Source organism: Heteronotia binoei, chromosome 1 (assembly GCF_032191835.1).
Source record: "Heteronotia binoei isolate CCM8104 ecotype False Entrance Well chromosome 1, APGP_CSIRO_Hbin_v1, whole genome shotgun sequence".
Taxonomy (NCBI): Eukaryota; Metazoa; Chordata; class Lepidosauria; order Squamata; family Gekkonidae; genus Heteronotia; species Heteronotia binoei.
Window position 1 is genome coordinate 148,228,003 of NC_083223.1, and position 27,256 is coordinate 148,255,258.

The window sequence follows — 27,256 nt, forward strand, 5'->3', positions numbered from 1 at the left end:
GAAGCACAGCAGTCAGTTCCTAAGACTGCTTTGTTTCAGACACCAATCTGTTTCAGATCACATTAGCCTATCAAGGTGATCCTTAACATCTACCGGTAGTTCTATTATTTGTTAAACAGAGGAAAGGAAGAATAAGTATGATTCATGCTACAATATCCTTAGAGCATTTTTTCCTACATAGTCTTTCTGTGAGCATCACAATGTTCCTAAATCTGGTTTTATAGCAAAATCTTCAGCTATAGGAAGACAATGGAGAGAAAACTCTGAATGGTCTCCTGAAAGCACTGCCTAAAGCCATCTTCTTCATACCAAGGTATGTGCATATTATAATATAGGTCATCTGAAAAACAAGGATGGCCATTATTATGCAAGTCTTTTGCTTGCATTCACAACACACAAAGGAACATAGAGGAATCCCCACTGCTAGGATTGCTCATGTTACTGCACTGTTACATGATGAGGTAGTAGGCTCCATGTTCAAAGAACAAAAACAGTAATTTTAAAAAATTCATGGTACAGAGATGGTGGAAGTACCACAGGTACCACAGCAGAGAGTTCCAGCCCTAGGCTGCAATTTGGCTTGGGCCCTATACTGTAACCAAGGCTTGTTGTTTGCATATGGCACTTTGTACAGGAATTCAGTAAAACTGCACAACTTCAACCAATTCTTTAAAAATCTAGATTTTCTTACATATTACATAAACATGTTTATCAATATGTTGGCTATATCTATAAAAGGCTCCAGAAATCTAATCTGTTTGAATCATCTTCATATTTAAGTACAATGTGTTACACATTCTCTTTTTGTTTTTTAAGCAAATCACCAATTCATAATCTGGACAGAATCAACCTAACAGTGTCAATTAGCATAGTATGGTTTACAAGCTTAATTTTTGATGCACTATTAGACTTTTCCTCTCTTTGTAACTCAACCTGTCTGTCCTGTCTGTCACATGCTTAGTTTAATGGTTACTCAAGCCCAGGTTTTTTCCATTCCATTAACAAAGCTGTGGTACATCTTTTCATAATGTATATTGAAATTTAAATCCTCAAAACTTATATCAAGAAGAAACTCAAAGCTCATATCAAGACGAGTTTAAGATTATATCAAGACCTTTCTGACAAATTCACACATCAAGATAGTATTCCTGGATTAACCAAAAGAAAAGCACCCAGCACCAAAATCCAGATGGCCTATGAGTCCATAACCTATCTGTAATCATGCCATAACTGAAAAACATACTGATGCTCATTAACAATTTAGGAGGTTTTTTGGTTCCTGTGAATAGCAGAGAAAGGCTTGGATCTTTTCAGCTAGGCTGAGCTGATGGTATAATTGTGTTTAAATTATAGAATTACAAGATGTGTGAGGCTTGATGCAAATCAGATGAGGTAACACACCAAGCATGAGTAGGCACCACCACTATCACTGGCAAGTCCCAGCAATATGGTGATAAAAATGAAAATAACCTTCGTTCACTAGCTGTTTTATCTGCAAGTCCTTTTGTCATCTTCAATATACACACCCTTCCAAGAATATCTTACACAATTTAGAAGCCTGGCAGATATAAAAATGCTTCGATATTTGTGATTAGTGCTGCAACCTTAGACAGGAAATGATATCTAGATCCATGATGCCTAGATAATATCATACTAGGTAACAAATAGTAATATAGTTTTCTTGGCCAGTTTTTTTCCAGAAAGAGAAGGAATGCCAAAACATTTCCCCAGATCATGTATACATCCTTTGACAGACTGAGTGCATTCATCTAAAAATAAACAGACCTATTGCAATTGCATTCCTCTGTGTAAACATTTAAACCAGGGGTGTCAAATGTCTATTCTGTGGGCCAGAACTGCCTCACCGAGGTCTTTAATCAGGCCCTTGGGGCTCTTTTCTCCCCCCAACCTTCCTGTCCTCACTCTTTGAAGTTCAGAGGCTGCTGAAGTTTCCAGCTCCTTCTTCCTTGACTTTGCAGGCTGAAGCAGGAAGCAGTTCTGGGCTTGCAAAGAAAATTGCAAATCCACAGAGCTTGCAAAACCACCCTCTGTCAACTCGCATTTAAGATGACACCCGGAGATGACACCTAGCCATCCTATACACATTCTGAACTGTGGCACTTTAATTTATACTTGATAAAATTTTAATTGTTATTTAACTTAATCTGAATTGTATTTAACTATTTTAATTGTTTTTTAATTTATTGATGGATTTTAGTGTAATCATGGTGTAAACCATGTCATGTGAGCCGCCCTGAGCCTGCTTCGGCGGGGGAGGGCGGGATATAAGAATAAATTTATTACTATTATTATTATTATTAAAATGCAGAATGGACTTTCCATTAAGGTCTCTGTGCCCAAACAGATTATTCTAGGAGTAGTCAACCTGGGTACAGAGACCTTAATGGAAAATCCATTCTGGGTTTTTCCTGCAGCCAAGGGCATAGACTTTTCAATTTCCCGGGGGCAGGGCGGCTGGGGCTTGGCCAGAGGCATTGGATCCAGTGACATCACAGGGAGGGGCCTGCATTATCACTACCTATTGATTTATGGAGAAGCTCCCTCCCCATAAATTTAGGGAGCCCCCCCAACATTGCCCATAGTCCAGGCCAAACCCAGGAAAAGGTGGGAGTTGGCCAGTGGTTATAGTGGTATCTCAGAGGTCTTCTGCTGTGTCCTGTTTTTGAAATTCACTTTTAGAATAGTCACTTTAAGATCTGCAAATATACATATCATGTGTATAGGATAAACCAATGGTCAGTAAAAGGCAATACAGAAAAGCTTTACGGGAGCACTTTCAAATTTCCCTGGATGTTCATTTACAGGTGTCTTGTTTCTGCTTCAATAATAAGGGTAGCATTGTACTGAAATTTACAAAACTATGGCATTACAGATATCTTTGTTTGATAAATTCATGGGTCTCTGACCCAGGGCAGAATACAAAACAGTTTCTGGGCACTCAATTTCTGAGTAATGTACAAAGTTCAGAGTAGTGGCAATGTTCTTCTCATTTCAAACTCATATCCTACAAGTGAGTACAAGTACATTTTGAGGCAATTCAGAACAGTGTCCATGGTAGGGTTGCCAGATCTGACTCAAGAAATATCTGGGGATTTGGGGGTGGAGCCAGGAGCAAGGGTGTGACAAGCACAACTGAACTCCAAAGGGAGTTCTGGCTATCATATTTAAAGGGGCTGCATGCCTTTTAAATGCCATCTCTCCATTTGGAAACAATGAAGGAGAGGGGCACCTTCTTTTGGGGTTCATAGAATTGGACTCCCTGGTCCAATCTTTTGAAATTTGGAGAGCATTTTGATGAGAGTTATCAGATTCTATGCTGAAAACTTGGTGCCTCTACCTCAAAAAACAGCCCTTCCAGAGCCCCAGTTACCCCTAGATCAATTCTCCATTATACCCTATGGGAATCGATCTCTCTAGGGAATAATGAAGTGCCCAGCAGACATTTCCCTCCCCACCATGCCGTTTCTAGTGACTCTGAAAAAGGGGAGGGCCTGCTCCCACCTGGGGATTGGCATCTAACTCACGATTTGCTGAACTTCCAACTTCTTCAAAGTAACACAGAGCAACCAAAGGTTCAAGTTTACCTTTCCTATGCAAACGCCCTCTGAAAAGATTGTGCAACCAACGGAGGGTCTGGGCTGCTTTCACAACTGCTGAGAGCAGCCATTTTGTTCTGCCCCCGCCTCCATTTGCCAATTACTGTTATAACTGATACCTAATTTTCCTTCTCCAGAAAATGTTACAATTTCCCCACATTATTTGCCTACAACTGTCCAATTCTATTAGCCCCAAAAGAAGGTGCCCCATCCTTCATTATGTATTATGTAAAATTATGTAAAAATAGAGGGAAGACAGCCCCGTTAAATGTGATAGGCCAGAACTCCCTTCAGAGTTCAATCATGCTTGTCATAACCTTGCTCCTGGCTCCACCCCCAAAGTCTCCTGGCTCCACCCCCAAAGTCCCCAGATATTTCCTGAGTTGGACCTGGCAACCCTATCAAATATCCATAATGAGAAAAGGCAAGCGATGTCAATGGACATGAACACTGATCACAAGGTTTTTTGCATTTTGGACAAATTGTTTGCTTAAATCAACTTATTCTGTGAGAGATTGCACACAGATCTTACAGGCAGTTGCAAAAGTGTAACATTTCAATTTCAAACATATCTCAAAATCAATACATTTGCTAAATTCTGCTTCTGAATAAATATACTAGGGACTGGGATGACAATCTGAAACCGAAATGTTCAACTTTTAAAAACTACATATAAAATCAATGTGCAGGTCCCATTGAGTTCTAGTAAGCCTTTTTAGGACAGCAGCTGTGCTGCTGCTGTTTTTAAAACTGTTAATCCTCATTTATTCAGACAGCCGAAGGAAATTATTTTAGTGGATTATTTATAGTACAATCCTAAACAAAGTTGCATTGTTCTGAGCCCACTGACTTCAATGGACTTAAAAAGGTGTAGTTCTATTTAGGATCATACCTTTTTACTATGGAGATGTCCCACTAAAATCACAACACCTTGTATACTCATCTGCCCTCTCATTTCTCCATATATAAGGAATTAACTTCCACCAGTATTTCAAAGTATCTTTTGTGCTTTTAAGCACTTAAAAGAAACTGTCATGTGTCATGATTTCACAGAACCTTGCTCAGAAGGGTCATCCTCTGACAAGGAGGCAGAGTCACCAGCCCCCCTGAATTTAGCAAGGACCTTTGTAGTCCCTGTTACTGGTGAGGAGCCAAACAAAATCACTTTTACCTGAGAAAACCACCATAAAATTGGCACTAATGGACCCTGCTAAATATCTGGAGCTGGAGGCATGAACAGTGTCTCATGCCTGGACTCACCTCCCTAGCTTGTGACCCAACCCCCACAATCACCCCTATTAGAGTTGGCAGTGAGCCCAAGTTAAAACCCATGTGGAAGTCAAAGTGCTCACTTGATTTCTGTTTCCATACTCCTGTGCACGACAAAAAGTAGTTGACCTAAGTATCACCAGAACTATGCACCAGTAAGATGTCAAACTTTAGTAAGCCAAGTCAGTTCCTAAACTGGAGCAACATTTTAAGATGAGAATGCAAAACTGTTTCTTGAATGGTGTTGACTAGTGTATCTGTAAACATTGTGAATATGAAGTAATTGGGGAGAAAAGGATTAGAGCTAATACATTATAATAAAGTAATGAGCACTGGTTCATGGTTCAAATTTCATCCTACTAATGAATCATTCACTGGGTGGTCTTAGCAGTGACTATAAAGGAGTCTTCTGGCACTTTAATAAATGTACTCGTGCATAAATTTTCATGGTCTACTGCTCATTTAATCAGATATTGCTAGTAGTTAAGAAACCACAAGATTGTCATTGTTGTTAGAAAAAAGGCATGGCTCAGAAGCAGAGCATCTGCTTGTTTTGCAAGAGGTTTCAGGTTCAATCTCCAGCATCTCCAGTTAAAATAATCAGGTAGTAGGTGATGTGAAAGATCTCTGCTTGAGACCCTGGAAAGCCACTGCCAGGCAAGGAGACCAATATAACCCAGTACAAGTATGTTACATATGGCTCTGACCTGCATAGCCCAGGCAATCCTGATCTTATCTCAGAAGAGCTAAGCAGGGTCGATGTTGTAAAGTACTTGGATGGGAGACCTCCTTGGAATATCAGCAGTCAGGAGGCTGGGCAGGCTTTATTCAACCACCTCCCTGAATATCCTCCGGCCTCCAGTAGGTGTCAGCCATCAGAGGTCGCCATGACTTCCAGGTACACACACATACATATTTAAAAATACCAAGAAAATGCAGAGAGAGAGAGAGAAAGAGTTGTGTTTTTGCTGCAATTGACTTACACTGCTATGCTCAAAAATTTGCAAAGACAAGCCACTCTTACGTTCAGGTCCACTTCCAGTTCCTTAAGATAAATCTAACCTGATTATCCACAGAGTTGCACTATAGTTTACAATACATGGTATAAATAAGGCAGTACTCTTCATATTATTCTTTTGGCATGTTTCTTCTTTCAGTGGCAGAACCACTAAGTTATGGCAATTAGCTAAGTGGTATGACGAAAAACAGCCATGTTGTTCAGCTGAGTTACACAAACATACTGAAGTATTTAGGCTTCACTTCTTAGAATATTCATGCCACCAGAGTTCTAAACTTTCCACTGCACTAGATATCCTTACAAGTATACTCCTAAACTATGCAACCTGATTAGTTCTCTAGGCTTTTGTATAATTTGATAGCTGAAAGCATTTCCTTAATGGCCTCTGTTGGGCTGATGGTTACTTCAAGCCACTGAAGACCATGTTTACCATCGCCTCTAGCACTAAAGGAAACAGTTTATCCACTTCTTGTTTATATAAGAAAAGAAAAAATAAATTGAATTTCTACAGTTTGAGAAAAATTGAGTTTTTACAGTTTTACCTGCATTCTTGTGAGGATACTGTTATTTTGGGGAACTGATGCTTTTTTGGGAATTAACTGCCTTTTTTGTGCCTTTTGCTCTAATTTACATGTAAAGAGATTTTGAATCACCAGGAGCCTTTAGTACTCCCTCCTCACAAGAAACCCAACCCTGTAAAAGGCTACCCTGAATGTTCCAAATGCTTGTTGAAAGCAATGAATGCAAAATTATGTAAACGTATTCCTTTTAAAATGCATCTGAGAGTTACTGGAAGTGGAGCGTGCAAAGTTACATTTACAGAGCCCTTTTAAAATGCACCTGAAATTCATTTTGTTGTTGTTCAGTCACACAGACGGGTCCGACTCTTTGCAACCCCATGGACATAGTCACACCAGGCCCTCCTGTCTTCCACCATTACTTCCATTCATTACTTATACTCAGACTGGGAACCAATATAAACTTGGTACCCCAGTCTTAAAGAATTATTTCTCTGTAGAAGGTCCCCCCAAATTCCAAGTTTCCTGTGCTATGGAAATGTACCCAACTCTTCAGTACTCTTTGAAATAAGCAGGAGGTGCTTAGGTAGGGTTGCCAAGTCCAATTTAAGAAATATCTGGGGACTTTGGGGGTGGAGCCAGAAGTCTTTGGGGGTGGAGCCAGGAGACATTGGGGGCGGAGCCGAGAGCAAGGGTGTGACAAGCATAATTGAACTCCAAGGGAGTTCTGGCCATCACATTTAAAGGGACTGCACAAATTTTTAAATGCCTTCCTTCCATAGGAAATAATGAAGGATAGGGGCACCTTCTTTTGGGGCTCATAGAATTGGACCCGCTGGTCCAATCTTTTTGAAAATTGGTAGGTATTTTGGGGAGAGGCACTATATGCTATACTGAAAATTTGGTGCCTTTATCTCAAAAAACAGCTTCCCCAGAGCCCCCAATACCCACGGATCAATTCCCCATCATTCCCTATGGGAATCGTTCATAGAGGTGCATGATGGCTCTGGGGGCGGGGCTTTCCCCGCCGGCCAGCTGGCTGGGGGAGGGGGGAAGCCTGTAAAACCGGGGGATCCCCCTCTGGGACCTGGGGATTGGGAAGCCTATGCTTAGGGCAGCATAACATACTGAGATACACTTGATTTTAGTGTGCCACTGAGATCCCTTTGAAGAGTGGTTTACAGCAGCATACTCAAAACCAGGGCTTTTTTTCTGGGGGAACACAGCAGAACAGGGTTCTAGAATCTCTGTATAGAAACAAAATTCTCAAAAAATGTTTAAAAGTTCATGAGGTGTTTGTGTTTCTCCTTCATTTTCCTCTTGAGAGTTCCAGCACCTCTTTTTCCAGAAAAAAAGCCCTGCTCAAAATAATTCAGTTCTGCACATAACATTCGTTCCCAAATTGAGGAGTACTAGAAGGTGGCACACAAGCCTCATTGTGTGCAGCAAAGAGAAATGTGCACAACTCAGCCTTTAGTACAGATAAAATGTTGGTTCACTTGGTGAGATGTTTGAAACATATGCCATTAAGGAAGTTCTCTGTTCACAGTAGAACATTTTCAATAAATGTGCTTGCAATGATTTGAATTTTTATATGTGTGTTCCTTTAATTGTTGGTAAGTTGCAGTAGAGAAAGGAAGGTAAAAGAGAATGAGTGAGTGAGGTGATTGGTAGGTGACTGAGAGAGTGCGAGTGGAGCAAGAAGTATATGTGGAGAGAGAGAGAGAGAGAGAAGTCAATCAGCAGTGCCACAAGGCCATTGCCACAAAGTACTTTGCAAAGTATTTTGCCAAGAGCTCACTTTAAACGCCATAAGTGTAAAATATGCAAGAATACAGTGCAAGGTGTGTCATGGTGGGTAAAACAAGTGTGGAGCTTCATGCTTTCAGTACCTGTGATTCTCTTTATACCATTTAGTATATTCAATGTGAGTGTCCCCTGGCCTATGTGGGAAGCACAACTCGTCCTTTGAAAGTAAGAATTATGGAACATTCCCCTAGAATTAAACATAGAGTGGTAGAGGCTCCTCTCACAAACCATTTTCTTCTCAAATCACATAAGGAGGATGAATTTAATGTAGAGTACTGTTCGCAGCCAATAGGTCCATTACTCAGAAAGAGTTGTTATGTTTGGAAAATAAATGGATTTTTAATTTAAATACTTTACATCCCCATGGCTTAAATACTGAATTTGACAAGCTGTTTTCTTGGGTGAATTTGTAAATATATGCCTCTGGTCTGTCGTTCTGATGTATTCAAGTGTTAAGTTTGGTCTGGAACTTCCTGTAAAAGTGGTTGTTATTGTTAAAAGTTCAAAGTTGTTTAAGTATTTTTGTAAAATAGAAGTCTTATTCTAGTATACTCCCAATGGAATTGGAAACACTGGGTAAGCGTCTTATATTTTGGCTCCTGTGGATTTCTTGTCCAGCCCTTTCAAGAGAAGCTAAGAACAAACAGAAGTGTGGAGTCATGCTTGATCCTTGGAGATAAGCAGAGCAGTGCCAAATTAAAATTTTAGTGTCTATATATCAGAGTATATATGGGAGTACCTTGAATAAGACTAAAAAAAAATGCAATTTAATATATTAACTGAAAAAAAAATTATTTTGTGACATGCCAGTCCCTTGGTGAGCTGCCAGAAGAAGGATTCTCTGAAAGCAGATGGAAGCAGCAGTCCAGCTGCAGCCATACCAGTTTGGGAACTGCAATCACACCTGCATTGGTGCATTGGACTTCAAGAAGTCCTACAAATGAAGAAAAACATTGTATATTGTAAAATCGACTGTAAAATAATTCCAAATTAATATGTGAAAAATACTGTGGTTTAAAATTTTGTTTTCAATATATGTATTAGTTAAAGCTCTCATGGAGTGTTCCATACTATATACCTAGCTCACACAGAGGAGGCTGAGAAGCTGAGTCATGTCTCAGAACCAGGGCCAGCGTGTGGGAGTGGGTGAAGTAGGCAGTCGCCTTAGGCGCCACTTTGCCACAGGGATGGGGGCAGGTACCTCCTCCCTGCTGACCTGACCAGAGCGCCGCCAACCTGACCAAAGGCACTCCCCATCCCCACCAACCCGACCAGAGGCACCCCTTTCCCGTCCCTGCTGACCCGACCAGAGGTGGTCCCAAGGGTTGCCAAGTCCAATTCAAGAAATATCTGGGGACTTTGGGGGTGGAGCCAGGAGACTTTGGGGGTGGAGCCAGGAGACATTGGGGTGGAGCCAGGAGCAAGGGTGTGACAAGCATAATTGAACTCCAAAAGGAGTTTTGGCCTTCACATTTCAAGGGACCACACGTCTTTTAAATGCCTTCCTTCCATAGGAAGTAATGAAGGATAAGGGCACCTTCTTTGGGGGCTCATAGAATTGGATCCCCTGGTCCAATCTTTTTGAAACTTAGGGAGTATTTTGGGGAGAGCCACTGGATACTATAATGAAAATTTGGTCATCTACCTCAAAAAAACAGCCCCCCCCAGAGCCCCAGATACCTGTGGATAAATTCACCATTATTTTCTATGGGAATAAGTCTCCATAGGGAATCATAAGTATCCAGGAGACATTTCCCTCCCCTCCCCCCGCTTTCTGATTACCCTGAAGCAGGGGGAGGGCCTCCAAACCGGGGGATTCCCTGCCCTCACCTGGGGATTGGCAACCCTAGCGTTCCCTGTCCCTGCTGACCCAATCAGAGGCACCCCCTCCCCGCCCCCCCCGACCAGAGTGCTCACGCAAAGCGGGCATGGCCCAAAGACGTCTTGACCACAATCTCTTGCCAGCTCCCTTTGAAGATGGAGAGGATCATGTGCATATCACGCGGTCGCTCAGCTCGGCCCTTCCCTGCTTCAAAGGGAGCCGGCAAGAGACTTGCCAGCTCCCTTTGAAGCAGGGGAGGGCTGGGCTGAGCGTTCATGCAAAGCGCGCGCGAGTGGACACCACAATGGGGCGGGGGATCAGGGCTTGGCCTAGGGGCGCCAGAACCCCTAGCACCGGGCCTGCTCATAACTAGTGCCAGTTCTAAACATGAAAGGAACCTTGGAGCTGTTCATAATTATGGGAATTCTTTTTGAATGGAAACAGATATATGAAGGTCCCCAGAATAAACAATGGGGTGCTAAGTATGGCAAAAAGGTACAAACAAGCCTGGGTTTCAACCTGGCACAAGCAACTATGGGAAACGAGGAAGTCAAATGTGATATAACCACAACAACCCAGGGATGGTAAATCATATATTGTTATTTAAATTATAAACCAGGAGGACTCATGGCAGTGCACAACATGATTAAACCCAAACAATTAAAACCAATAAATAGAAAACAGCAATTCCTCCAGATAACTGATGGTGTATATCATAACTTCACTCCCTCCATAGAGTTGATCACATACTGGGATTGATAAAGTCAGATGGGAGCCATGATAAGGAACCATTGCTGTCCTCAACTGTAGGCCTGGTGGAACATTTCCATTTTACATGCCTTTAGGAACTGAGCAAGGTCCTGCAGGGTGCAGATGTTACTAGGTAGAGAGTTCCACCAGGTTGCAGCCAGATTTAAAAAGTCCTGGCCCTAGTTGATGACAGCTGGATGTCTTCTGGGCCAGGGATTGCCAGTAAATTTTGATCTCCTGAGTGTAAAACTGTATGGGGGGCATACTGGGAGAGGCACTCCCACATGTACATTGGTTCCATTTTGTCATCTCTGCTCTGATTTCACCCTTTTGTTATCTCTGCTCTGTTCCCAAGATTAACATTCTGGCCAGTCTACTTACACTTTTCTCATTTATTAAAGTAAGTCTTATATGGAGTGTCATGCTGATTAAACAAATGAAGAAAATGCCTTATGTTTTAATTATAGCAAGGGCAGGTGCCTATTGCATAATGTTTGTTGATGACACAGATGTGGAAGGGAAAATGTCAAAGATATACTACAATGACAGCTGTAAAGTGAAAATTGGGTATCACGATCTGCTGCGGCTAATCAACAAGATGAGATACATGGGGCAATAATTATCTTTTCTTAATCATCCAGGCCTGTCTGTCACCTCTTTTGTAGAGACAGAGTTGCTAGACTTGTTTTTGTTGAGTATTTAGTAATGAACGTTAAACAAAATCAGTTAGCAGATTAGGGGGAAAAAACCTGGCTGATTTTAATGGACTTTGAATTTAATTGTATGTAAGGTAAAAGTTGAAAGACAATGGAATTACATCACTTGGTCTTTGACTAGTACAGGGTTTCCCAAACTTTTCTTTCCTGTGGCCAGGTTATGTTTACACTTCTCCTTCGTGGCCCACTAAAATTTGGGGGTGGAGCTAGGAGACTTTGGGGGTGGAGTCATGAGACAGGAATTATGTCATTTCCTGTGCTGTCACTTCCAGGTCAAGGGCCAAGTGATGTCACTTCCAGGGCACACTGATCCAAAACCAAAACTCCACCTTTTCCTGTGATGTTACTTCCAGGCAGACCCGTACCTACGAGGGGGGCTGTGGGGGCACAGCCTCCTGACTGCTAGGCAGGGCCCCCTGACTTGGGGCCCCTAACCTGCCTCCAGTGCCTCGGCTGCATTCTTCTCCATTCCGCCGCCATCATACACCATTGCTTCTGCTTGCTTAAGGGATGTGATCATACACAGTTGCTTCTGCTTGCTTAGGAGCCGGAAGAATTCTCTGACCCCTCAGCAAGCAGAAACAATGGGGTACTTTCAGCACCCAGGACTGAAAATTAAGCTCCACCTTGCTTCTGCTTGCTTAGGGGCTGGAAGAAATCTCTGACCCCTCAGCAAGCAGAAACAACAGGACACTTTCGGAGCCCAGGACTGAAAGTTAAGCTCCGTGTTCCTTCTGCTTGCTTAGGGGCTGGAAGAAATCTCTGACCCCTCAGCAAGCAGAAACAACAGGGCACTTTCGGAGCCCAGGACTGAAAGTTAAGCTCCGTGTTCCTTCTGCTTGCTTAGGGGCTGGAAGAAATCTCTGACCCCTCAGCAAGCAGAAACAACAGGGCACTTTCGGAGCCCAGGACTGAAAGTTAAGCTCCGTGTTCCTTCTGCTTGCTTAGGGGCTGGAAGAAATCTCTGACCCCTCAGCAAGCAGAAACAACAGGACACTTTCGGAGCCCAGGACTGAAAGTTAAGCTCCGTGTTGCTTCTGCTTGCTTAGGGGCTGGAAGAAATCTCTGACCCCTCAGCAAGCAGAAACAACAGGACACTTTCGGAGCCCAGGACTGAAAGTTAAGCTCCGTGTTGCTTCTGCTTGCTTAGGGGCTGGAAGAAATCTCTGACCCCTCAGCAAGCAGAAACAACAGGGCACTTTCGGAGCCCAGGACTGAAAGTTAAGCTCCGTGTTCCTTCTGCTTGCTTAGGGGCTGGAAGAAATCTCTGACCCCTCAGCAAGCAGAAACAACAGGACACTTTCGGAGCCCAGGACTGAAAGTTAAGCTCCGTGTTCCTTCTGCTTGCTTAGGGGCTGGAAGAAATCTCTGACCCCTCAGCAAGCAGAAACAACAGGGCACTTTCGGAGCCCAGGACTTAAAGTTAAGCTCCGTGTTGCTTCTGCTTGCTTAGGGGCTGGAAGAAATCTCTGACCCCTCAGCAAGCAGAAACAATGGGGCACTTTCAGCGCCCAGGACTGAAAGTTAAGCTCCCTGTTGCTTCTGCTTGCTTAGGGGCTGGAAGAAATCTCTGACGCCTCAGCAAGCAGAAACAACGGGGCACTTTCGGAGCCCAGAACTGAAAGTTAAGCTCTGTGTTGCTTCTGCTTGCTTAGGGGCTGGAAGAAATCTCTGACTCATCAACAAGCAGAAACAACTGAAAGTGCCCAGGACTGAAAGTTAAGCTCTACGTTGGGCTGATGTTGGGCTAGAGGGCTCCTGCAAGAAGAGTCCGTTCTGGCCCTCAAGTGGGGCAGCGAGGGTAGGGGGCAGATGGCTCCATTGAAGACAGGGCAGGGTAAGGTAGGCTGGCGCACACAAGTGGAAGTCCCGGCTGCAGTCCGGGGTTGGGGATCAGTGGAGAGGTGATGTTCGCCTGCAGGGGTTTTCTGGCCTGGTCTTGCTGGCCACCCGAGCGAGGGTGGGAGCTGCGCTTGGGCAGCCTCGGCTCACCCTCCGTCAGGAAGAAATCCGAATTGGAGGTCTTGTAGCCCCAGAAGTCAGTTGCGACTTGGTGGCGCCTTCCACCCCCACCCCACCCCGTCCCGCCGGGCTTGCCTAGCTGGATCATGCTACAGGTAAGGGCAGGAGACCGTGCGACACATATCTAAACCTCTGAGTGGCTCCCCATCAGAGCTGCTGGAAGAGGGGTGGAAAGGGATCACCTTGGGGCAGCTGTGGGGAGAGGGGAGGCTGTATGGCAGCAAGCTGGCAGCTTTCCTCCTCAGCGGTGGTAGGAGAGAAGGCCATGGAGGTTGGGGCCACTATGAAAAAAATCAGGGCCCCCCAATTCTTCAATTCCTGCCTACGGGGCTGCTTCCAGGGCACTCCCCCAAACCTGCCTCTTCTTCTGAAGTAACCGTTTTCAGAAAAATCTCTCTGAAACTCATGCTGAGCCAAAATGGGGGTGGAAAGTGGGTGGTCTGCAACTTTTTCATACATTCCCAGAGTCCTCTCTTTCCACCCTCACACCGGCATGCACCTATCTGTTTGTGTGTTCTTCTCCAGCTTGAAAGCACTCCTAATGCCCATGTTCAATTGCCTGCACAACCTACACACCCGTTCCTCAACAGCACTGGCCAGTGTATGCAGTTGGAAGTGCTGTTGCCATTGCCATCAGGAATGCCAGTGCTGTGTACCACCCACACCGGGCCCTGGCAGCTGCTCTACCTCAAAATATGCTGACACATTTAGTAGGTCCTTCCTTCAGCTGCTACTACTGGAACCCTTCCTCAAGCTACAACCAAGCCTGCTTGGTTTCAAGAAAATCTTTTAACAGCTATTTTTCATACTTTTCCTTGGCTGAAACACTGGGAAATTGCTGTGAAAGGTAGCAGAGAATTGTACTGCAATTAATGAATTAATTTCAAGTTATATGAAGTTCATACAAGCTTTTCTGCAGTTATCCCAAAAAGGATATTTATGAGGGGCTTGCAGCTTTTTACTGGCTGTGTTTCCCATGCCTTTAAAAGCAACCTGTTGTGCAGATATTTAGCCAGTGAACTTCTTTCATCCTTTTTAATATCTACAGGGCTCTTTAGCTTGGAGAAACGTTGACTGAGGGGTGACATGATAGAAGTCTACAAGATAATGCATGGGATGGAGAAAGTAGAGAAAGAAGTACTTTTCTCCCTTTCTCACAATACAAGAACTCGTGGGCATTCGATGAAATTGCTGAGCAGACAGGTTAAAACAGATAAAAGGAAGTACTTCTTCACCCAAAGGGTGATTAACATGTGGAATTCACTGCCACAGGAGGTGGTGGCGTCCACAAGCATAGCCACCTTCAAGAAGGGGTTAGATAAAAATATGGAGCAGAGGTCCATCAGTGGCTATTAGCCACAGTGTGTGTGTGTGTGTGTATATATATATATATATATATATATATATATATATATATATATATATATATATATATATATATATATATATATATATTTGGCCGCTGTGTGACACAGAATGTTGGACTGGATGGGCCATTGGCCTGATCTAACATGGCTTCTCTTATGTTCTTATGTTCTTACAGGAGAAGTTTAATTTTGGTGTCAGACAGCTGTTAAAAGCAGGACCAGTAAAATGGTGCCAAGTTCATAGTACCATCACTTCCAGTGCTGTTGAGATATACCGCAGTAATCTTCAATAATCTCTTTCTGCCCCACACCTCTAACTCTTACTCACTCACACAGAAATCTCATAGAAAGGCCAACTGGCTACAACTGGGGGTGCCAATTTTTCATTGGCAGAGCTTCTATGTCTGCAACATCAGTATTATGAACAGAAAAGTTTCATCTAGTAAAAATGGAAGGAAAGAAAAAAAGGGAAAGAAGGAAAGGAAAGGAAAGGAAAGGAAAGGAAAGGAAAGGAAAGGAAAGGAAAGGAAAGGAAAGGAAAGGAAAGGAAAGGAAAGGAAAGGAAAGGAAAGGAAAGACATAGAAAAGACATAGAAAAGACATAGAAAGAAAGAACATAAGACCATAAGCGAAGCCATATTGGAGCAGACCAGTGGACCATCCCGCCCAAAATTCTCTCATACAATGCCCAAAAAGCACCAGAATGTCCACCAGTGGGGCCAGGGCACTAGAAGCCCTCCTACTGTTGCTTTCCCCCACCCCCAGCACCAAGAATACAGACAGAGCATTCCTTGCAGACATAAAAAGAAAGAAGAGGGGAAAAAAGCCTTGCTCACCATCAGATTACCCCAGTCAGCAAAGATTCTGCCCAGGGGTCATTTGGTAAAAAAAAAAAAATAGCTACTGGAATGCCCACTCCCCACCCCTTACAGCTGAAAAAAACACGCACCCCTTCTTTGCCGCCCAGGCCTCCTGGGAAATCTCCCCAAAAGATCATACTGCAAGGCACATGAAAGCTCATACCTTGAAGAACACTTCATGGGCCTAAAGTGCCAGTGGACTCCAGCTTTTCTCTCAAACACTGGGAGAGGGGGAGAAGGAAGGGGAGGCAGCCCAGCTCCTCTCTGCACAACACAGAGACGGGGGAAGGAAGGAAGCCAAACAGAGCTCAGGCTTTTCAGCCCATGTCAGTTTTCAAGGCTAGATTTTCTCTGCACAACAGAGAGATGGTGGAAGGAAGGAAGCAGAGCAGAGGTCATGCTTTGCTGGGGGCGGGGCTAGCTTTGGCTTTTCTTGTGACCCGGTAGTGAGGCTTCCGTGGCCCAGTACTGGGTCCCGACCCTGCAAATGGGAAACAGTAGACTAGTGTGTATATTGACAACAAGTTTTCCTGGAGAACCATTGTGACAAAGTGGGGATGGGCTCAGTATTAAAAAGTACAACTTTTGTAAAGTGACCTGTCCTGTTGCAACTTTTTCTTTAGCCTCTGGACCAGGGGTGGCCAAACTGCAGCTTAGGAGCCACATGTGGCTCTTTCACACATATTGTGTGGCTCTCAAAGCCCCCACTGCCCTGTTGGCCAGCTTGGAGAAGGCATTTGTCTCTCTAAATCCCTTCTCCAAGCCAAGTCTGCTGGCAGCTTGGAGAATGCATTTCAAGTTAAAGTTGCTTTCTTTCCACCTCCCTCTTCCTCCCCCTATTCATTTGTCTCTCTCCCTCCCTTACTTGCGGCTCTCAAACATCTGATGTTCATGTCTTGTGGATCTCAAACATCTGGTGTTTATTCTATGTGGCTCTTATTTTAAGCAAGTGTGGCCAGGGACTAACTAAAGAAATTGTGAGGAAGAAGTACTGCCTCTCAGGGGATCCAAACTGACCCAGGGGTTGCCAGTTGCTGCTCATCCCAACTGTGCAATCCTAAACAGAGGTACAGCCATTGTGTCCAATGGCTTTATAATGGTCTAACTCTGCTTAGAATGGCACTGTCAATCTCCTTCCAGGAATTCCCCTGTTTCTCTTTACTAGGGCTGCACTCTTCTCAGTCTAAATTCCAGGAAGGACATGCTCAGCATAGTCCCTGCTCACCCAGGAGCTGCCTTGATAGTCTTATCTTCAGAAGTAGGGGGAGGGGCATAGCATAACATAAAGTGCTTTCATTGAATAAAAGTGGAGGGAATACAATTGTCTTTGTGTTGAGGCATTTTGACCCTCATGTAGATAGTACACAACAGCCTGAGATTTTTCAAAAAAATTATGACAAATTCCAGTTACTCTTGTGGATTCCAATTTGCAGGCTCCACAGTTCATACAATTCCAATATAATAGCCTCAACAAATGTACCCACATCAGTTCAGTATTCAAGAAACCCAGGTTATTTGGCTTTTCAAGCCCTCAAACACCTTACTCCAGGAGCAAATTAGATGAGACAACAGTATGCTTTTGCATCACAGGTGGGCTGCTGTGAGTTTTCCTTAGAGGGGGTAATAGTGGAAAGGGGCAAATTAAAGCACAGCATGGATGGCAGGCAATGCTGAAAACCATCCGCCTGTTTCAAAACTGTTTTTCCAGTTGCTTTTCTTCTGGTGGTGGACAATGATATCAGTAGTAAATTCTACCAGAATCAAAAAGGCTGAGGAGAAGCAGCTTTTGGCGGAAATACATGAACAGCGAGGGTCTGGGTTCCTGGCTTTCCACCCTCTTCCCCTCTCCCTGATTAATATGACATTGGCAATGACCCAGTTCTGACACTCAGGTCTGCTGTCATAGTGGCTGACTTGCCCCCACAATACAGCTTACAAAACAAGGCATTTTGTGCTAAGTTTTCCATTCTCAGTCTCAGTCCACATCCTCCCATATTTTTGTGATTACTGAAAGACCACAGAGTGCAGCCAGTGGTATGACCAATATGAGGAATGCTTTCAAAATAATTTGGAACTTACTGTTGTACATTTCATGATATGCTAGCATATCAATAAAGCGATGAAAAATTGATGACTTCCTCCTGCAGCACCACAGAAGGGACTCTTTTGTATATCATTCTCTCCCCTCCCTCCCCCATTAGGATCTTTGAGGTTACTGTTTCCTAGCGGACAGCTCCTCAGTGTTCTGACCTAGATCAGAAAATGAGAAGACAGGGCTTAGTCACAATACTAAAATAAGAATGGTATAGTGTGCCAGACGTCTGTCATACACATTTTTGCTAGCTGCCACTGTTACTAAATGCATTGCTCCACACTTTAAAAATACTGGCTCAGAATATACCTTTTGCGCTTGGAAACTATAATTTACATGCTCTTTCAAAATTGCCCCTTTAGGAATAACAAAAGTCCCATATACAGAAATAGCTGAGCAGCTTTGCAATGCCCTTTGAGCTAAGCAGATACTGAAATATAATACAGAAAGGGGAAACTGCGAAGAGCAGAAATTAAATATCTAGATTTATATCATGTATCCTTAGGTAAGCATAAACATGTTTGAAGGCCATAGCTAATCACATTGCAAAGTTTGCCTATGAAGCATATGCTGTCTTTTTAAATTTCCAAGCCTTTCTTATCCTCTATTGTATCCATTTTTCCTCTCACCTCCACTTGCTGGAGAATGACAAAGTATCTGAGGAATTCTGAAGGCTAAGGATAGTGTACAGAATGTGACATCTTGTATTGCATCCAAAAAGGCTCAAATGACCTTTCCCCAGAGCCAGTGGTTAGAGGGTTGGTCTAGGACAGGGCTGGCCAAACTTGCTTAACGTAAGAACAACATAGAATAAAGTCAGATGTTCTGGAATTTTTGTTTTGAGAGCTGCAAGGAAGGAAGGATCATAGATGGAGAAGGAAAGAGAGGTAAAGAAAGCAATTTCAAATGTGTTATCCGAGCCATCAGCTGGCTTGGCTTGGAGAAATGATTTAAATGCCTTCTACAAGCCAGTTGATGGTGCAGTGGGGGCTTTAAGAGTCATACAATATGTGCAGAAGAGCCGTATGTGGCTCCTGAGCCTTAGTTTGGCCACCCCTGGGTCTAGGATCTGGAAGATCCAAATTCCAATCTTCACTCAGCCATGGAGAGTTGCTGTGGTCCAGTCTCACACACTCAGCCTAATGGTTCTCAAATGGTTGTTGTGTTATCAATGCAAAGTTTAGCATAAACAAGCCAGGACCAGTGTTATCCAGTAGGTTAGGTAGGCCACCATCTAGGGCACCACCTGGGCACAGGGGTGCCCTCTCCCCCTCCCAGAGCACCTTGGGCTCCCTGCCATGCTTCCATGCTTGCCCTCCTTGCTGCCCGCCTCTCCACCGCCTTGTTGTCCAGCCAGGAGTGCTGCTGCAGGGAGGCAGCAGTGGCGGGGAAGGGGCTGAGCAGGGGCAGTGGGGCAGCGCATGTGCTCCCCCTCACAGTGCACCACCTGAAGGCAGTTGTGGCTCTGACTGAAGGAGGCCCCCCTCCAATCAGAGAGTGCTTTGGGCTTGCATTAGCCTGGTGCTGGTGGATGGAGCAGGCGCAAGCCAGGCTGATTTTGCCACCTCAGCCAGTGAGTCTGATGGCCATGTGTAAAAGGCACAAGATGCATGGCGGGCTTGGCACAAGCCCCCTGCTCCTTCTCCTCCCAGTCCTTTTTTGTTCCTCTGCCCGAGGCAGAAAGAGCACGGTCACTTTCCTTCCCCTCTCCTCTGCGGCTACTTGGGAGTCCAGGCTGAAGGAGTTGGTGGCAGGGCAGTCACCAATATTCTCTCTAAGCTGCAAAGACTTTTGAGCAAAAATTCTACTTTGTGAGCTACTGGTATTAAAATTGTGAGCCACTGGCATTAAAGTTGTGAGCTACTGCATAAATTAGTGTGCTCTGGGGTCATCCTTCCTGAGCTAAGACAAAAGTATGTGAGCTGGAGGCTAAAACTCTGTGAGCTAGGTCATGCTAACTCAGCTTAGAGGGAACACTGGTGGCGACCCATGGGCCTGCAGCTTCGTCTTGTGCTAGCTGCTTTCTTGCTTTGTTAGGGGGATCGGGGGAGGTATCATCATGCCAACAAAAGCGGCTCTGCAAACTGGGAGAGCCAAGCCCCGATGCCCCGTTCTTCACCTCCTTCCTCTGGGTTGGGGCAGGGAGGGGTCCCTTTGGTCTCCCCCCACCCCCACATAGGAATTGCAGCATGCTCCCCTTTGCAAGAGTTGGAAGGGATGTAAATTCACAGATTGCCTAGAAGTGGGACGGTGCTTAGACCCTCACTGCCCCTTCCTCCCTTTTCACCCCACCCCGTTTTGCTTCCTTGAAAAGACAAACTGCAAAAGAGGAAGTGGTGTTGTGAGTGAGCAGACTTTTGGAGGGGAGGCAGAGGGGAAACAAGTAGGTGGCTGGACGAGAGGCCTCTCTCCTTGCTTGACTTTGTTTTGCTGGCAGACCTCTGGCTCTGGATCTTTTTGGGATGCTTCCTATGAAACTGGGAATCAGTGGAGGAGGTAGGAAGAATTTGCCACTGTTCTTCCCAGCATTCACATTGGCTCCATTGATGGACTTGAACTTGAGAGACTCACTGAGGAAAGAAAAGAAAAAGAAAAGCAACTCTGTGTGTGTGTCCTAGTGTGCATGCTTGCACAACATGGATGATTGAAAACATGACCCACAAGCAAGGTTCCTGGAAGTATTTGCTCTCCAGCTGCAGAGGGATTGTGTGAGCAATGAACTTCAGAAGCACCTGGCCTTTTGTGTGTGTGTATGTGTATAGTGGGAGGCCATGGTCTGGCTTGTCAGCAGTATGAGTCACCAATAATCAAGAGCTAATTTTTCCCCACCCTCACCTTTCCAAAATGAAAACATGCATGGGAAGGCTGGAGCATCCGGTGTTTGGGGCTTTGTGTACTGTTGTTATTGTTGTTGTTTTGCTGGCCTGCAAAGTGGCTGGCAATGAAAGGGTGTGAAATCTATTTTGTGGGCTCTGACTGGGGTACGGAATATGATCAAAATAGCATTTTTATGGGGGGCTGGGTGGCCCAGTACTGGCCACACGCAGACCCATGGGGCTGGGGGAGAACAGCTGAGGCTGCCTGGCTATGTCTGCCCTCCCCACCGCCTGCTTCTCCTTACCCTTCCCCCACAATGCAGTGTGCACTGCAGCTGACATGGCGGCTGGCCCAGGATGAAGTGCTCACATTGGGGCCACCAGCTGCTGGAGCAGGACATGGAGGAGGACACGGCCGGAACATCCCTGGGGTGACAGCCAGGTACTTGTGACCAGGTGGAAAAAGGGACCCATACAGAGGATGAATGCCATAAACTGTTATGCTACAGCTTGCCCTGTAGCAATAGATATGGATGGATACAATGGACCCCTTCCACTTCCCTCCCTCAGAGGCTAGATTCCCCCCCCCCTTTTTTTTTCCTGTCCCCTCACTGACTGAGCAGCCCTGATAACATTCAGTCAAGGTAGAAATCCGACTGTCACCACTAAACTTTTCTTCTGTCAGTGCTATACTTGGATGGCCCCAGTACACATCTCTTCTCAGTTAAGGCAGGAATCTGACTGAATCCCCTCAGCATCCAGCTCTCACAGAACTTTTATTTTTGCTCAGCTGATGCTAACCAATCAGATTGCTTAGAACAGCCTGCCACTCAAGGTTTTCTGGCTTTGTAAATAATTAAGCCTTCACAGTCCTTTAGTTGTTGGTACAGCTCTTCTAAGTGTCTTAAAAGGTGCAGTCCATCACAACAGCATTTCCTGAAACACTGTTTTCATGGATTTCTAGTTACTAAAGAAAAAAATAAGCCAAAATAAATAAGAAGCCATGAGTTCAAAATGACTTCAAGAACTGTAGTACATTACTGGGCAGGTTAAATGACTAACTCAAGCAGAACACAACTATTCATAGACAGCAAATGCTACCTTACTGTGTCGCATTGATTAGCTTGTGCTCCATTACAAAGACTATTTGTGAAATGAATCATGTAGGGGCCTTCTCATAAAAAAGTCTACATACTGTAGGAAACTTATCCCCTGCCCAGGTCCACCAGATATTTGATATATGCACAATGACAAATATCTCCACTGAAAGATCAGTTCACAGCTGTAAAGTGAGTCACATAACAAACAGAACAAAGCTTCCCTCTTTAAAAAATCCTTCATGAGGTTAAAGAACATCCACTTTTGGATTACAATAAATACAGAACAGCCCCTGAAGGGACATGTTGAAGGTGGAAAAACAAATTGAGAGGCCTTAAAGCACAGGTTAAGTGAGTTATAATGCGTAACTACATACAATGAGTTTTATATAGTAGCAACATAAAGGACTAAGTGCAAAAGGGTACCAAGGGGGGGGGGAGAGGCTTGTAAGTGAACTTCGCTTTAAAACAAACGAATTACTGAAAAAGTAGATCAAGGTTCCATTATTCTAAGCTTGGTTCTCCAGGAGTTGAACAGCACATGCACAGGGCCAGCTAGATATTGCATATATTGCAGTAATACCTTAAAGAAGATCACGGAGTAGCAACTGTGGAGATATAGTTGTGCTTCTGCATTAAGGAGTTATGACATTTTGTCGTTTGAGGAAAACATCAGTCTTTTTTTGTGTGTGCTGAACATGGTAGTTAAAACCATCCAGATTAACACTAGCAAAATAGCAAGACTCCTGTGGTTTATAAATACCACCAAGCCTGTGATTTTGAATGATGTTTCCCATCTATAGTGTCCAAAATCCTCTTCAAGGTTTACCCCATTTTCTGCCCACCCACCCTCATCTCATCTTAGTTCCCACCACCCCAACCCCTCCCAAGATTCACCTGCTCAAATATATGTATACACACACATTATGTCACGTTCTCAGGGTGCAGGCAGGAGGGAGTCTAAGGTCAGTCCGAAGTCAAAGTTAAGGAAGTCAATCAGGAGCCGAGTCACCACAGCAAAATCGCAAACCAGAAGCAGAAGTCAAATGTCCAAAGCCAAAGGGTCAGGGTCCAAGGAATTCAAACCAGTCAAGAACTGGAATCAGGAAGGAGCGTGGATGCAAGCCAGGGAATCGACTTGTTGCTTCCATGAGGTTGTCAAGTCCCAGGCGTGAGTTATATGGGAGCCTCAATCAGCCTGCTCCCTGGGTGGCCGTAATTCTCCTAGTACTCAGGGCTAAGAGATCGGAAGTATTGGCGTGCTGCATGCCTGCGTTCTGCCAGTGTTTTTCGAAGAGGGCTGTGCATTCTTGAGATGGGAGGGGGACAGCTTGGTGTGTTCCTGGAATGTGTGGAGAGTGATTGATAGGCCAGCTGTTGGTTCTTCCTGGTCTGTTAACCCTTCCAGCTCCCCCTCCTCAGGGCTCATGGCACATTACTGACAGACTAGGGAATCTGGTGCAGTTAAAGAAAATGAAAAATGCAGCAGAACTGCAGAAAACCATGCTAGAGACAGCTATTTAGTTCATGCAATCCACAGGTTATTCACTGGTATACTGTGCAAATGCACAAGAACCAAAGTAGACACTTTATACAGCTCCACTTGGGAAGCAGGGTAGAAGAGAAGGCAGAGAACTAATTTGGGGTTTACCTCTATCCTAAGCAGCAAGAAAAGGTTGCTTCTAATTGACATTTTGTTCTAACGTTGCTTTCAAACTAATTTCTTTAAAAAGCATCCACACAGTGTTATTCTATAATTGTGTAATGTCTAGCACATTCATTTCATAGAATCATGGAATCACAGAGTTGGAAGGGACCTCCAGGGTTATCTAGTCCAACCCCCTGCACAATGCAGATTTACAAATAGCGCCGCCCCCTAAATTCACAGGATCCACATTGTGTCAGATGGCCATCCAGCCTCTGTTTAAAAACCTCCAAAGAAGGAGAGCCCACCACCTCCTGAGGAAGCCTGTTCCACTGAGGAACCACTCTAACTGTCAGGAAGTTCTTCTTAATGTTGAGCCGTAAACTCATTTGATTTAATTTCAACCCATTGGTTCTGGTCCTACCTTCTGGGGCCACAGAAAACATTTCTGCACCATCCTCTATATGCCATGCCAGCCAGTCAAGTACTTGAAGATGGTGATCATATCACCTCTCAGCTACCCAGGGCCAGCGTTAAGGATTCTGCTGCTAGAGGTAGACCCCCTGCGCCGCGGCCCCCACCATCCCAGATCCCTTTTTTTGCACGTGCCACAATGATATCACTATGTGATGTCATCATGAGGCCACTTTCCCCCTCCACTACACCCTTTGGAGGCTTCCTTGGAAGCCTCCAAAGAGTGTAGTCTTTTAAAGGTGCCTGGATCTGGCCCCATTTGCATGCCAAGCTCCTCTCGGGGAACCCGGCAAGCAAACGCCTGTCCCTGCTCTGCCTCCCTGCCGTTCCATCTCCCCACAGTGTGGGGAAGCCGAGTGGGCCCGCTGGCATGTGGGGAGGGGTGCCTGGAGGTGCCCCGTAGGCCATGCGGTGCCCTAGCCAGCCAGCTACATGGCCTACCCCCACTTGCCGGCCCTGCAGCCTCCTCCTCTCCAGGCGAGCTGAGCTAAAGGATCAGCATTCTTGTACCAGCTACAGAACATAACTGAACACTAACCCATGGTCAAGTTATGGGGTGCAGACTGTTGTGAGAAACCCAGGAAGAAAATCTTTTCCACTTAAGATGGTAAGACTTGCAAGAGCTAGAAAATTTCCTGGTACTGAGTAAAACTCCCTTTACCAGACTAAAGAAATTAACAAAACCAAAAAAAAATTAAAATTAAATGTAACATTTCTGGAATTTTCACCCACCAAATAAAAAATGGGAATTTGGGGGGAAATTTAAATATATACAATGCTTACTGTCTATCAAGCCTAAAACTTCACTCAGAACAGCTTCCCCCCTTGTTCTCCAGGTGTCTTTAAATAGCATTAAAGTAATAGGCAGAGCTTTTTTAAAAAGATCATAGGCAGGGCTTTTTTCAAGCAGGAACGCAGTTCTGGCTGGCTTGGTGTCAGGAGGTATGGCCTAATATGCAAATGAGTTCATGCTGGGCTTTTTCTACAAAAATCCCTGTGCAAAAAAATGGTGGTCAGGGGGTATGGCCTAATATGCAGATAAGTTCCTGCTGGGCTTTTGCTACCAAAAAGCCCTGATCATAGGATTAGTAAATGAAAATTAAACAATAACAACCATTATATATTTAAGAAAAACCAATTAAATTCTTTCAAGTGTTTGACAAATATTAATACAGTTCTATGAATGATGGACATAAATATCACTCAACAATATTTAACAAGCACAGTCCAATAACATGATACTCTTCTCTCTATTGCAGCAGATTTCTTGGTCCTCTTCAGTTCAAGTGTCATCCAATGCAATTAAAGTGCAAAAGGCAAAGAAAATGTTCTTTATGTCTTTGTGTCTTTCTTGATTCTGTATTCAAATAGTATAAGGAATCTGCAAACAGGCTAGCTTGAACAACTGTTTCAATAGGCTTTCCCAGAGCAGAATACATGTAGATCCCACAAAATCTTGTCCTGCTCAGTTCTTTGGCTGCATGTTCTTTTTCACAGGCATGAATAGATCAAAATCAGGGGTGTCAAATGTCCATCCTGCAGGCCAGAACCAGTCCACCCAGGGCTATAATCAGGTCCACTGGGCTCTTTTCTCTCCCCTCCTGTCCTCACCCTTTGAAACTCCGAGGCTGCCAAAATTCCCTGCTCTCTCTGCTTTGCCTTTGCTGGCTGCAGCAGGAAACAAAGCTGCAGGGGAAAAAAATGTGGGCCTAGAGACCTTAGTGGAAAATCCATTCCACATTTTCCTTGCAACTTTGTCTGCAATGTGTTTCAATGGAGTGGGGCTCAGTTTTACTTTTCAGAGTTCCTACGGCTAGCTGAAGCTCATGCTTCCTGGCGTTACATAAGAACATAAGTGAAGCCACATTGGATCAGGCCAATGGCCCATCCTGTCCAACACTCTGTGTCACACTGTGGCCAAAAATTTTTATATATATATATATACACACACACACACACACGTATATATACACTGTGGCTAATAGCCACTGATGGACCTCTGCTCCATATTTTTATCTAACCCCCTCTTGAAGCTGTCTATGCTTGTAGCCGCTGCCACCTCCTGTGGCAGTGAATTCCACATGCTAATCACCCTTTGGGTGAAGAAGTATTTCCTTTTATCCATTTTAACCTGACTGCTCAGCAATTTCATTGAATGCCCATGAGTTCTTGTATTGTGTGTGAGAGAGAAAAGTACTTCTTTCTCTTTGTTGTGTCCTTATAGATAAAAGGTTGATGAGGCGAGGGGAGCAAGGCAAGGATGGTGTCTATGGTTCTGGCTACTATGCCCCCCCCCCAACCTGCCACCTGAGGCCACATCCTCACCTTGCTTCATTATACAGGGCATGATGGGGGCAGTCACCTCTCACCTGTATTTCAAATAACATTCCTTAGAAGCACCTTTCTATCATGTTATTATGAAAGATAAATCAATAGCCCATAACAAATACAATTTTATTTATTAGTTTATTTTATTTATACTCCAACTTTCTCCCCAATGGGGAACCAAAGTGGCTTACACTGTTCTCTTATCCTCCATTTTACTTTCACCCTGTGAGCAATGTTCCCTCTAAGCTGCAGAGTCTTGTGAGCAAAAATTCTACTTTGTGAGCTACTGGCATTAAAGTTGTGAACTACTGCATAAATTAGTGTGCTCTGGGGTCATCCTTCCTGAGCTAAGACAAAAATGTGTAAGCTGGAGGCTAAAAATCTGTAAGCTAGCTCACGCTAAGTCAGCCTAGAGGGAACACTGCCTGTTAGGCTAAGAGAGTTTGTGAAAGAGTATGTGACTGGCCCAAGGTCACCTACCAAGTGAGCTTTCATGGCAGAGTGGGACAAGGTAATTGAACCTTGTCTCCTTACACTGAAATATTTTATCATTTGTCTCCTTTGGGGGGGGGGGAGTCATTCTGGTTTCCAAAATGTACCGGGATATTTGCACACTAGGCACCAATATTCTCCACTATTCTCTAAAATAAGATGATCACCTCTAATTAAGTTTTCAGTATCAAAGCCAGACTAAGTGCCACAGACAGATCAGTTTTCCATAGTAGGGTTGCCAAGTCCAACTCAGGAAATATCTGGGGAATTTGGGTGGAGCCAGGAAACTTTGAAGGTGGAGCCAGGATCAAGGTTGTGATGACTGAACTCTGAAGGGAGTTCTGACCATCACATTTAAAGGGACCATGCTCCTTTTAAATCCCTTCCCTTCATTGGAAATAATAAAGGATGAAGCACCTTCTTTTGGGGCTCATAATATTGGACCTCTGATCCAATCTTTTTTAAACTTGGGGAGTTTTTTCAGGAGAGGCACCAATGCTTTGCTGAAAATTTGGTATCTCTATCTCAAAAAACAGCTCCTCCA

At 44.3% G+C, this 27,256-nt stretch overlaps 1 protein-coding gene across 3 annotated transcripts in view; it reads right to left on the bottom strand.

Annotated features, from left to right (window-relative positions):
- The window catches only part of RPS6KA2 (ribosomal protein S6 kinase A2), a 428,828-nt gene that overhangs the window by 178,692 nt on the left and 222,880 nt on the right, over positions 1-27,256 (bottom strand). The gene's annotated exons all lie outside the window — the stretch shown is intronic.